We start from the raw sequence: 13,754 nt of genomic DNA on the forward strand, positions 1-13,754 counted from the left end.
TTTAACTTTTATCTACATTTCTTAGCAGTAGGACAGAGTGATTATATTACATAGACATTGTGTATGAAATAGAAGGTAAAAGTTATGTAGACTTTGGCTGAATTCTAATCCAGCCGCTTAATCAACAAGGTGCCTAAAGGTATTTGAAACTCAGTTTTGCCAGACGAAGATCATGATAGTGTCATCTTCATTGGACCACATGAAGAGAATCTGCCTTAACAGAGTGTTTGGGGCTGGTGAGATGGCTCAGTGGGTAAGAGCACCCGATTGCTCTTCCGAAGGTCCAGAGTTCAAATCCCAGCAACCACATGGTGGCTCACAAACATCCGCAACGAGATCTGGCGCCCTCTTCTGGAGTGTCTGAAGACAGCTACAGTGTACTTACATATAATTAAAAAAAAAAAAAACAAAAAAACAAAACCCCAAAAACCAGAGCGTTTGATTCTTAAGAAGAGTCCATGGCATATTTGTGGTGGTTTGACCTCTGTAGGCAGGCTCATAGAGAGTGGCACTGCTCGGAGGTGTTACCTTGGAGCATTGTGGCATTATTGGAGGAAGTGTGCCACTGGGAATGGGCTTATAGGTCTTAGATGTTCAAGCCATGCCAATGGTGGTTCTCTCTCCCTACTGTCCGCTGATCCAGATGTAGAACTTTCAGCTACGTCTCCAGCACCATATCTGTCTGCATGCCATGCTTCCTGCAACGATGACAATGGACAAAACCTCTGAACTGTATAAACCAGCCCCCAATTAAATGGTTTCCTTTTTAATAGTTGCTGTGGTCATAATGTCTCTTTACAACAATAGCAACCCTAACTAAGACAATATTTATTATACTTTTTTTGGGGGGGGTGGGTTGAGACAGGGTTTCTCTGTATAGCCCTGGCTGTCCTGGAACTCACTTTGTGGACCAGGCTGGCCTCGAATTCAGAAATTCGCCTGCCTCTGCCTCCCGAGTGCTGGAATCATTATACTTATTTTTATTGGATAAGTCAAAGGTCCATAAGAAAGTATAGGAAGTCCAACTCAAGGAGAGTACCTAGCCTATACATCACTAGAACAAGTCAAGCTGTCTGTGGAGGTCAGAGCATAGCAGGAGAAACTTGAAAATGGTTCTGAGAGCACACAGTACCAACGATTCCGGGAAGAGGAGCTAAGTTCTGTCATCCAGCACTGTGGTGGCTTTTCCTCCAGCCATAAATACCTAGATTGTCAGCCAGTATTGAGCAACTCACAGCCTCACCTCATAGATAGCAAGCATCCTTACCAGCTCACAATGGTTAGGAATTTTAGAAAGCACAAGTTGATTGAAAATTATAGAATCTAAATTATTGGTGAACGATAACCCAAACTCCCTGACCTGCAATTGTGGCAAGAATATTGTAGATCATCCCCTTCTTATTTCTAGATGTTTACAGAGCTGGAACCAGGCGTCCACTGCAGGGCTTCAGGCAAACACTCAGACCTGGAGGACTCAGATTTCACTTACTCTGCGTGCTGCATGCTTTCGACTTGGGTAGTCTTTCATTTCCTGTCAAATTTTCTTCCTTCTTATTAAATTACCCAAAGCTGTGCCATTTTCCCCCTCTCCATTATGCTTCGTGTACAGGAGGATTTTTTTTTTTTAATCAGCCTCCTCTGAGCAGTCTGAACAGATACTGCATTGTAAGAATTCTTCAGAAAATAATTCACCATGGAGATTTGGGTTTGAAAATGGTCAAGATTAAAGGCATTTCTGGGCAGTTCAGATGACTCTTTGCAGCCTGTGTGTCTCTCAAGATACAAAGAGCTGCTTGTTTTGTGATAAAAAGGAAGCCAAATAAATCAGAACTTTTGGAATTACAGTCCCTAAACATTTAGTTTTACAAAGTATGTCCAGTTCTACCATTCATTATAAGCTGATGGCTCTCTCCACTATCTGTTGAACTGTGTTTGTTTTGTTATTATTATTATTATTATTCCTTCAGGTCCCTGTGCTTGGTGGATGGATGTGCTTTGTTGACATATAAAGTCGAGACATTGTGGTGGTTGTAAAAAACAAAACAAAAATCCTACCATATTATCTGCTTCCACCTTGCAAGGCTTTTAGCAAGTGACAGAACAAACGAATACAGATGCACCTCTTCAAAAAACTAATGCAGAGCTTTATATGCCCCAGTACAGGGGAAAGCCAGGGCCAAAAAGTGGGAGTGGGGGGGGGGGGTGGGGGAGGGTATGGGGGACTTTTGGGATAGCATTGGAAATGTAAATGAAGAAAATACCTATAAAAGAAAAAAAAAGAAAAAAAGAAAAAAAACGAATGCAGAATGCCAAGAAGCGCCAAAATGAGAATTGATTGGTGCTGAGAAAAAAGAAAGATCAAGAGGTTTGGACATAAAACAATAAATGTGTGACTATCTGTAGAAAAACAAGCATAACAAAGTAGCTTGTGGTCAAGTATGACACAGAAGTTTGCTATATGGCTTACTAACTACTGCACAGAAAACCAAGTCTACACAAATTTCCTTCCTATACTTCTTGAAATAATTGGAAAATAATCTCTTGGCAATATCAGTAGATATTATAACTTAGTATTATCAAAACCACCAGAGAAACTTTACTGACTCTTCCTTCTAATTCGTGATTAAATTAATGATTTATATGTTTATGGACTCTTTTGATCTCCTAATTTCTTTACAGATGCCACAGAAAGCATGGTTTGACGCATGTAAGTAGTCCAGAGCCAGAAGAAATGTTGGTTCAATGCCCAAGCTGCTGGCACCAAAGCCAGAAAAAGATGAGGTGGGTCAATGTGTGGGGATGAGGTGACCTTTGGGCACTGCAGGGAGCTGGCTATCTCGAAACCCTGGTGCTAATCTATCCCCTCTGTGTCCTTGCGTTTATCATTTTCCCACAACATCGTCCTGAACTGTCCCCAGGCATGACATGACCCTGTTAGATACTCAACACTGATAAAATTCTCCCCAGAGTCCTCTTGGTAGATTTCCCTTACCGTCTCATTGGTCAAGATGGTCTCACTAATCTATTGCTAAATTAAGTCACTAAGCAAGTAATTTTCCTAGAACACAAGGAATGTTTAGGTTCTCCTAACAAAGAAAGGCCCTTCTTTAGTTGCTAGCCATTGGTGAGACAACTTGGAGTGTCTGCCACAGAGTGCAGTCGGACTGGGGGTGGGTGGGTGAATATCTTATCAATTTCCCATTTCTGTATCCAGGAAGGTGTGTTGTTGTTTTTATAGTCTCCCCATTAATTTCTGCCTAGGTACCTAGTGGAAATGGGAGACCTCTAGGGGGCAGGCTTAGGATAAACCAAGATAGCTAAATCTAAGTTCAAAAGATGTGTCACAAAGTGCCTTTCATCTGTGGCATTCAGTTCTATTCTGAAGGGAGTGTCTTAGCTTATTCCTGGTTGCAATGGAAAGTTCCAGAGAAGATCTTTTTATGTGATGTTTTATATAAAATCCCCCAAAGCTTACACACATATCTTTGCTCACTGGAGAGGTAAAATGTTTGTTCCCTACTTCCAAAGGGATTCTATCGTCAGTGGAATGTCTGCTTCTCCTTTGGGGATGACATTTGAGGTCCCCATTTACTGAAAAGTCTTGAGTAAAGCAAGAACACGTCACCTGCGAGCTGGAGTCTTTTTCCCACAGTGTTGTGTTCCCCAGATGGAACGTGGCCCAACTCACAACGCTCACGTTCTCTGTGCTCATCACACCCTCCAAGTTCCTGGGCTATTAGCCTGTTGCTAGAAAATTAATTATTAGACATTTAATTTTCAAAGTGCTATGGCTGATTTCTTTCCTCATATTACAGTGATTGTGAACATACTTTAGCTCCATGGTGTTTGCTTCCATGCCAATCCGCTTGTATTTCTGCATAAAACAAAAACAAACAAACAAAAAAACAAGTCTGAGTCCTTTGCTAAATCTCTGCTAACACAATCTTCCTCTGGTTTTCCTGCTTGAAGCAGTGTAAGATTATTGTTCCAATCCCTCCTCTATTCTGTCTCCTACAATTCAGCACACCAGTAAGAGTGAAGTGTGTAAGCATTTGTAAGTTTATGTATTTCTTGTGAGTCCCTTAGCAGTTTATCTAATTTTCACAAGATAACTTTCAAATGTATATGTACAGAAAATTTGGGTTTTGGTTAGCATTAGAAGTTTTGTGATACTCAGAAGGAATATCATAACATGCATTTAATGCTTTTCAGCAGCGTCTCTTTTTTGATTGCCATATCTATTATTCCCATACACTGCCAATATGATGACTATTATATCTTTCATATTGCCTAAAATATTTAAAATAACAAGTTGTCACTTGGATGCTGAAGAATTAGCATCAAACTGTCCTGAATTTGTAGTCCTTGTCTTCATATATGCATTGCAGCATCTAGAACAGATGGGTAGAGTCAGGTTAGGAAAAGGCCAATCTCTTGAAATCTGTCACTGAAATGAAGTTAAATGCTTGACTTGACAGTAGGAAAATAACCCAATTTTTAAAAATGGGCAAAAGAAAAGAAAAAACAAAAGCAAAAAAAACCTGAAAAGTTACCTCATCAAAGAACATTGTCAGATGGCAAGTAAGCACGCACAGCAGATGCTCTGCACCCCATGTCACGATGTGGCGAGAAGCTGGGAGAGCAATGGTGCCAGTGTATGCCTGCTATAATAGCCAAGCCCCTAGACATGGACCACATCATGATCTGGTGAGGATACAGAAGAGGAGGAACACTCAGTCAGTACCAGTGAAACTGACAAGTGGCATAGCCACATGGGACAGTCTGGCAGTTGTTATAAAACTAAACATACCCTTACCATTTGACCCAACAAGTCTACTCTTCTGTATTAACTCAAAGGAGTTGAAAAGTTATGTCTACACAAAACTCTGCACATGTATGCTTACAGATCTATTCATAATCACAAGAACTTGGAAGCAATCATGAGCCATCAAAAGGTGAATTATTCTGTGATACATTTAGAAAACAAAATATTACTTACCACTGAAAACCAGTTGAGTACTAAACCTAAAAAGATATAAGTATGGAGGAACTTTAAATGCATGTCTCTAAGTGAAAACAAGTCTGATCTGATAAGGCTACATACAATACCAACCAGTGAGCTTCTGGGAAATGCACGTGTGGGGGAGAAGTGGGGAGGAAGGCATGTTTAAACCTGTGGCATCACCTTGGTAGACACACAGTTGTGACACATGTGTCTAAACCCTTAGAGGGTGCAACGCAAGGATTGATCCCTGGTGTCAACTATAGGCCTCAGAGGAGTTATCAGCAGTCATTTCACCAGTGGCCACAAATACATCACTCTGGTGGGAATTTTGATGTCATGCGTTTGAAAGCAGGGGTACGTGAGAAAGCTTTGTAGCTTCCACTGAATTTTTTTCCTGTAAATCTAAAACTGCTCTTCAAAAAACAAACAAACAAACAAGCAACAACAACCAAAACCAAAACAAATACAAATCTTGGAGCTGGAGAGATGGCTCAGCGGTTAAGAGCACTTCCAGAGGTCCTGAATTCAATTCCCAGCAACCACATGGTGGCTCACAACCATTTGTAATGTGATCTAATGTCCTCTTCTGGTGTGTCTGAAGACAGCAACAATGTATTCATATTTTATTTAAAAAATGGGTAGGATGGGATAAACAGCCCTAGGATGAGTCCCAGAGCTTTATGAATACCAGGAAGTTTTGACTACCGAGCTGACTCCTCAAACCTAGGTCATGTTCTAATAACTCTCCCTCGATTTTCATTGCTTTATTACAAATTTCACTTCAGCTGTGGCAATTCTAAAGCATCTCCACTTGGAGTGACCCTTCTCTAAGTACCAAAAAGAATGGGAGCTCTGGGCACAGCGAACAAAACAAAACAAAAAACAAAAACCTTTCAATTCCCATGTTCACCAGCCTCAGTACGCTTGGTTGGTCCTCTCACCAGATATTATGCTGGGAAAAGCTACCAGCTCATCTCTGACTCCATGCTGCCAGTTTTCCCTTATGCTGACAGCAATGGTTCCATATCTAAGGCTGATGTCCCCATAGACATAAGGCATATTTCCCCAGCCAGGTAGTAACTGTTACTTCTATCCTGCTCCTGTCATCAGTGCAACGCAAGGATTGATCTTGCTCTACAGAAATCCCGACCTATCATCTTAATTTATTTTTACTTTTTATGCGTGTGTGTGATTGCATGTGGCAAGCATGTGCACACAACACACTGTGTTCATGGAGTTAGTAATTCTCTTTTCCCAGGTGAATTCAAGGAATCAAACTCAGATTGTGAGGGTGGCTAGTGCTTTGACTGACCTAGAGATCTCACCTGCTCTCTCTAACTTCGGTACTCTGCCAGAAGCATAAAAAAGCTGACATTTAGGCTCACCTAGATGATGCACCTTTAGATGGAGTCATCATAGGGTTTGACATATAGTCATAGCATATTTCGGTAGACATTGATTGTTTTTTTCATGTGACCTACCGTCTGTATTGGGGTATAGGTATCACTTCCAAGGGGGTAATTGTTAAATTGATTAATATGCTTCTGGCAAGAGTAACAGAAACTTAGGGCTGGGGGATGATTTGATTGGAAAAATAACTGCCGTGAAACCTATGAAGATCCGAGTTCAGGTTCGCAGCACCAATGAAAGAAGCCAGGCATGTGTCTGTAACTGCAGAGCTGGGGGTGTAGGGAGGGGAGGCGTAAGAATAGAGCGATCCTAGGAATTCACTGGCCAGCCCGTGAGAAGAATTGCCCCTAGCAGAATTGGTGAGCTACAGGTTTAGTGAGAGACCTGTCTTAAAGAAAGTAGATGATTGAATGAGTTACCCAATATCTACCTCTGGCTTCTACATGCACGTACACACACATGCACACACACAAGCACACATATTAGATATACACACAAAGAAAATGAACCTAACCGTTGTGAGCCGGTAAGGATGCTTGCTATCTATGAGGTGAGGCTGTGAGTTGCTCAATACTGGCTGGCAATCTAGGTATTTATGGCTGGAGGAAAAGCCACCACAGCACTGGATGACAGAACTTAGCTCCTCTTCCCAGACTGATTGGTACTGTGTGTGTATTCCAGCCAGAGGGATTAAAGGTATGTGACGTGTCTACATTCCAGCCAGATCGCACAGACCTAGAAGGTCTTCAGATGTGATCCCTTGCCAGAACAGCCCTGTTGCTGGATTAAAATTCCTGTACGAATAGTAGCCTAGAAAACCCTAAAGTCATAGTGCAATGGCTCTGTGATGCTCAAGGACAGGAACTAACTAACACAGGCTGCTGGTGTACCCATGGCCAGCTCTCTTCCCTTCCTGATGGTGTACCCATGGCCAGCTCTCTCTCTTCCTTTCTGGCTGATGGAGGAAATCTGCACATGGTGGAACTCCCAGGGAGCTCCCAAAGGTTTCTCTTCTTTTACAACTTGTCACTAGAACTCCTTTTGTTCTGAGATTGTTAGGCATTTCACTAGAAGTAAGCAAGTCACGCCCTGGACTGCCTCAAAAATATTTCTGTCCTCTGTCTGACAGAGACTTGGAACGAAGCAGCCTAAGAGAGGTAAACAGGGAGACTCCTGTCATGTCTGAGCCTAGCAGGGTACATTATTAGCGAATTCTTGGCCTTGAGGTTAGAAATCAGGTCCAGTATAGCTAATTCAATATCATTTTTTAGAGTTATAATAATTTTAGATCCCAACACATCCAGAACTATGAGCTAAACACTTCATCCTTCAGGATATTTAACTCATGTGGTTATGAGTCACTGCTAATATGTTCAACAGATATTCTGGTTTCTAAGCCGCTTATCCAAAGTAAAAATTTTAATTATTTTTTTTAGTGATTTGCTCATGTCTGCATACCAAGAGTCAGGCTTGGCTGACCAAAGGCATCTTGAAATATTTAACTTAGAATTCAGTATAGGTGAGACATGCCAGATGTTTCTAAGCTTTCTATCCAGAAACATAAAAATTGTCAAAGTCAAGTTTTAAACCAAGCTCTAGCAGGAGGAATAATCAACTATGCCAGTTATATATTTCATATATTAGTTTTCACATGCAGAATGAATAGATAAGATCTTGTGTGCCATGTTCCAGAAAGAAATATGCAATTTCTGAAAAATGGGGATGAAGGAAAAAGGAAATTTTAACTAGTAAATACTATAAATTCCAAGATGACAGTAAAATGCTGAAAATCATTAAGCTGATTATTTTCACATACATCTGGATATACACATGTAAAAATATATACAAATGTATACATTATACCTTATTTTAATGGTGATGTCAAATCAAGAACATAATAGAAGCTTTCTAAACTTACATATATGTAACCATAGGAAACGTAATGTATCATCCCCTGGGGGTTGTTTACACAGCACTGTTACTTACAAGTATAATTTAGTTACTTGATTTGGGGGGGGGGTGTTTGTTTGTTTATCCTTGGAGGCTTTCATACTGAGGTATTTAAACTTCTGTTCATTCTTTGTAGCTGCATTATTTATGTATTCTTATCTTTTGCATACTCAAGCTCAGTTTTCTCCTCACTGTGTACTTGTGGAGATCAGATGTGCTCTATCTGGCCTTAAAAATCCAAGAGCTCTCTTGTCCCATGCAAAACACCATTGGGAAGCCAGGTATACATAGAAAGAGCAATTGTCTAGCATGCCTAAAGCCCATGTTCCATCTCTAACCCCTCAACTACATCAAACCCAAAATATCTTTGGACCATATGATGTCTGGAAAGACTGTGCATAAGAAGGCAGGAAGGGCCTGTCTCTCTCTAGGGGTGTTAGGCTAGGAAACTGGTACTGTAAAATAGTGTTAAGAATGTTAATGTTTAAGTGGGATATAGTGCAGCACACCTTGAATCCCAGCACCAGAAAGGTAGAAGTAGGCAGACCTCTGTGAGTTGAAAGCCAGCTTGGGTTATATATGAGTTGCTAGTCTGCTAAGGCTACACAGTGAGTTGCTGGTCCACTAAGACTACATCACAAGAAACTGTTTCAAAACAAGAAGAAAATGGTGATGTTTAATACAACACGCATTCATTATCATTAGTCAGTTGATGGACATCTAAATGGTTCCCATTTCCTAGCTGTTGTGAATAGGGAAGCAGTGAACACAGATGCACAGGAATCTGTATGGACACTGCTGGAGGAGACATGTAATCCCCACTCTGACCCAGCTGTGAATTTTGCAAGCCATGATAATGACAGATAATGGTAATGGCAAGGCATGACCATGGGTGAAATAGTAACACGAGCATCACTTTCTGCTTGATCGCATCCCACTCTAAGATGAGACCCATACCTCACACCACCGTCAGGCCAAGAATCTGTCACTACATGTCCTAGGCTCTAGGAAAGAACTTATTATCATTATCCAGCTAATGGACATAGTATTGGCTCCTAATGACTTTTGGTTACTCTCATAGATTAATGCATCTATGACCTTCATCAGAGAAGGTTCTATTCACAGCAGTTGGTGATTAACAACTGTGAATAGAACTGTGAGACCCATATGCTAAGACCAGAACTGGCTAAGGCTAAGAGAAGAAACTGTAAATCATTTAGCTTAAAATAGGACATATGCATCACATCCTTTCTCCCAAAGCTCAGAAATCCTTGCACAGAAGCAAGAGAAAGAGAGAGAGAGAGAGAGAGAGAGAGAGAGAGAGAGAGAGAGAGAGAGAGAGAGAGAGAGAGAAGAAAGAATATAAGAAACAGGGGCAGTAGATGACTGCAAAGAGCCAGTGACTTCTAAATGCCACAGGGCAGCTTCATACATGAACTCATAGTAGTTGTGATCGCACGCACAGGATCTGTGCAATCTCAAGCCTGCCAAACTCCAGCATGGAGAGGAGAGATGGACAACAAGTCCCACTCCTAGCCAAGGAATGATTGGAAACTGTTAGCTGATGGAGAGGGAGAGTAAACTTTTCTTTGAGAGTGTGTTCCAGTGGAAAACCACACAATACAAGAATGTATAGGCAGCACAAATTTGGCTTGACGAGTGTGGTAGTTTGAACATGCTTGGCCCAGGGAGTGACATTACTAGGGGATGTGACCTTGTTGGAGGAAGTGTGTCAGTGTACGGGTGGCCTTTGAGACCCTCCTCCTAGCTGCCTGGAAGCCAGTCTTTCTCCTGTTTGCCTTCAGAACAATTGGTAAAACTCTCAGCTCCTTCTCCAGTACCATGTCTGCGTGGATACTGCCATTCTTCCTGCCATGATGATAATGGACTGAACCTCTGAACTGGTAAGCTAGCCCTAGTTAAATGTTGTCCTTTATAAGAGTTGTCTTGGTCATGGTGTCTGTTCGCAGCAATGGAAACCTTAACTTAGGCGATGAGTGTTTAAAGAAAAAAGATACAAAGTTGTGAGGAGTTAGATCAAAACAAATATGATAAAAACATTGCATGAAACCCTCAAAGAACTAATAACTTTTTGAGAGAAAAGAATTCTACTATTACCAATAGGTCCAGGAGAACGAGGACATAGCAGCTGGTATAGTGTTGTCTTGCACATATGAATCACTAGATTCAGTCTTCAGCACTACATAATCAGCATACTGGTCACTTCAGCACAGGAGAGGAGGATGGAGGATCAGAATAGCTGTCTCTTGTGAGACTAGGCCGGGGCCTAGCAAACACATAAGTGGATGCTCACAGTCAGCTATTGGATGGATCACAGGGCCCCCAATGGAGGAGCTAGAGAAAGTATCCAAGGAGCTAAAGAGATCTGCAACCCTGTAGGTGCAACATTATGAACTAACCAGTACCCCGGAGCTCTTGACTCTAGCTGCATATGTATCAAAAGATGGCCTAGTCGGCCATCACTGGAAAGAGAGGCCCATTGGTCTTGCAAACTTTATATGCCCCAGTACAGGGGAACGCCAGGGCCAAAAAATGGGAATGGATGGGTAGGGAAGTGGGGGGGAGGGTATGGGGGACTTTTGGGATAGCACTGGAAATGTAATTAAGGAAAATACGTAATAAAAAAATATTAAAAAAGAAAAAGAAAAAGTCAGCCTCAGCTACATAACAAATTTGAGGGAAGTCTGGGTTACATGGGACTCCATTTCAAATGATATTATCTATATTATAAACACATTAGTGTTTGCTTTTCCTTCTAATAAGTAAGCTAAGCTGTTGGAGACCCTGGCAATTGGACTTTTAGATTAACATATCAGACCCTTCTCTTAGACCTGATGTTCCTGGCTGCCTTGAGTAGGGAGATGTTGCCCAAGAAGTCCCTCTGTTGGCCACTGACTGACCTGTCATCGCGGCATCCCTACTGCCTCAACAATTTCATGGATGAAACCTTCACTCCAGCTGCAAGGAACACTGAAGCTATAGCAGTTGCTAAAAACATAAACTTCTGCTTCAGGAAGATTTACTCTAGCTACAAGCTTTGGGAATAGAAAACTTCATCTCAGTCATGACTTCCCAATGGCCTAGCCTGCAATGGCTACAGAAGACCCTACTCTTGACGGTTATAGAGCTTGTAATAGCAGTCCTCAATAGTGTCTGGGACAAAGAAGGGCTACTCTAGCACCAAGCATATGATTAATGGAAAGCTTGTAACTGGTGGACACAGGCCTACGGCAGGCTGTGAGTGGTAGGTAGATCTATGATGCAAGCACAGTGTGCCACACCCTTCTTCTGGCAATACAACCTGTTTACCCCTTTCTAGAGTTAGTTTGGGAGGCTCCTCTCCTGTGCACTAATGCCTGCCCCCACCCCCACATCTTGCCAAGTGTTTTAACACTAGGCCTTATACATTCTTCTTTGCCTATTTGCAGTCTTTATTGCTAAGAGGGCAGAGATGACTGCAGGAAGAGAGGACAAAAAACATGGCCTGTCATCTCTAGTGTGGAAGTAGCAACAAGGAGGCATCTGAGACGTGCCAGAGAGCCAGTGGGCAGTGCTTCCCAACCTTCCTATCGCTGCAACCCTTTAATACAGGTCCTCAAGTTGTGGTGATCCCCAACCATAAAGTTATTTCTTTGCTATTTCATAACTATAATTTTGCTACTGTTATGAATTTTAATGTAACTATCTGATATGTGACTCCCAAAAGGGTTGAGACACCCCACCACCACCACCCAAGTTGAGAACCACAGTACTAGAGCCCATATAGTTCCAACTCAGGGCTAAAACACTCGAAAGGAGGCTAAGAGCCTTGGTCCCAGACTCAGAGCTGTAATTGTCACTGAGTGTAGGCAGCAAGTCTTGAGCACGCACAGCATAAACCCCTGGCTTTGAAGGTTTGCAAAGTCTCTATTCCCAGGGCTTGAAGCTAAAACTAATAGATTTGGAAGGTAAGCTTTGTGAGCTGCTGCAACTGTCAGGGCTGCGCCTGTGCTTTCCGTCCAGACAGAACAAAACAGCCTTCAGCCAGCATTTGTAACCCGGGAGTCTGAGGGCCACTGACCAGGCAGTGGTGACTGTCCATTGAGGGAACACAGGCCTGCCAGCTCAGTTGTTTTTCTTCACTTTCTATTTGCCCAGAGCCTACCAAGGGAGGGGGCAGCTTTAGAAAGAGCATGTTGTTCTTTTCCCAGAGAGCCTGTCCTAACTGTGGTAGTGAGTAAGAGATGTAAAGTGGCAGCCAGGGTTTGCCATGATCAGCTTTGTTTGACATTCCATGGGCAGTCTGAAGGGCAGAAACAAATGGGGGCTGGTGATGCCTAGCTAGAGTGTGGAGTCTACTCAGACTGGGACATTTTCTGAGTCGGAAGCAAATTAACCTGTGATTCCAACACTGAAGAGGCAAAGGCAGGAGGATTACCCCAAGTTGAAGGCCAGCCAAGTCCATGTAGTCAGACTTTATTTTATTTTATTTTATTTTATTTTATTTTATTTTATTTTATTTTATTTTATTTTATTTTTGCTGGTTTTTCGAGACAGGGTTTCTCTGTGTAGCCCTGGCTGTCCTGGAACTTACTGTGTAGACCAGGCTGGCCTCAAACTCAGAAATCCACCTGCCTCTGCCTCCCAAGTGCTGGGATTAAAGGCATGCACCACCACTGCCCAGCATTTTTTTTTCTTTTTTTGAGATTTTATCTTAAAAAAACAACAAAAATTTAAATAAATACATTATATGTACTAGTATAATAATAGGCTTAGATTTTATGGGTGTGCATGGGGTTTAATAGAATCTTCACATAATTATTTTAAAACTAAGTGTAAGTAAAAAATAACTAGGGAATACATAAGTCGTGCACACATCAGTAGTGTATGTTTGCAAAATAATTCACTTGGAAAACCTTTAAAAGGACATTTTAATCAAAACTTTAAATAGGTTCACCATTACCTTCTTTTGTGGTAGCAACTTAGAAATTTTTTCTTTGAAGTATTTTCCAGTCTATTTTTCTTCTGGGGATGGAAAATACAAACCTCAGATTTGGCTCCAAATTTTAGCCTTCTCAGCAATCTCTCTCTGTCCTCACTGAGCACTTACCAGCACACATCTCCATGCCTTTGCAGTTGCCCCAGCAGGCCTTTCTGCCCGCAGCCATGATTCCCACGAACAGTGTTCACTGTAATGATTCCTTCCCACTGCCAGCCAGCTCTGGGCGCATAGTCTGCTCATTTCAATTAGCCTTTAGACCTTTCCTCGTTCTCTTTCTGGACACGCTGCTGTTGAAAGTTGATAGAAGTTGGATTTCTCTGCACATGAACGATCACAACGGCCGCTGCTAAGACCTTTGCCATCTGGAATCACAAGTCTTTAACTTCG

This window comes from Mus caroli, unplaced genomic scaffold (genome assembly GCF_978045245.1).
Source record: "Mus caroli unplaced genomic scaffold, Mus_caroli_1 scaffold_16, whole genome shotgun sequence".
NCBI lineage: Eukaryota > Metazoa > Chordata > Mammalia > Rodentia > Muridae > Mus > Mus caroli.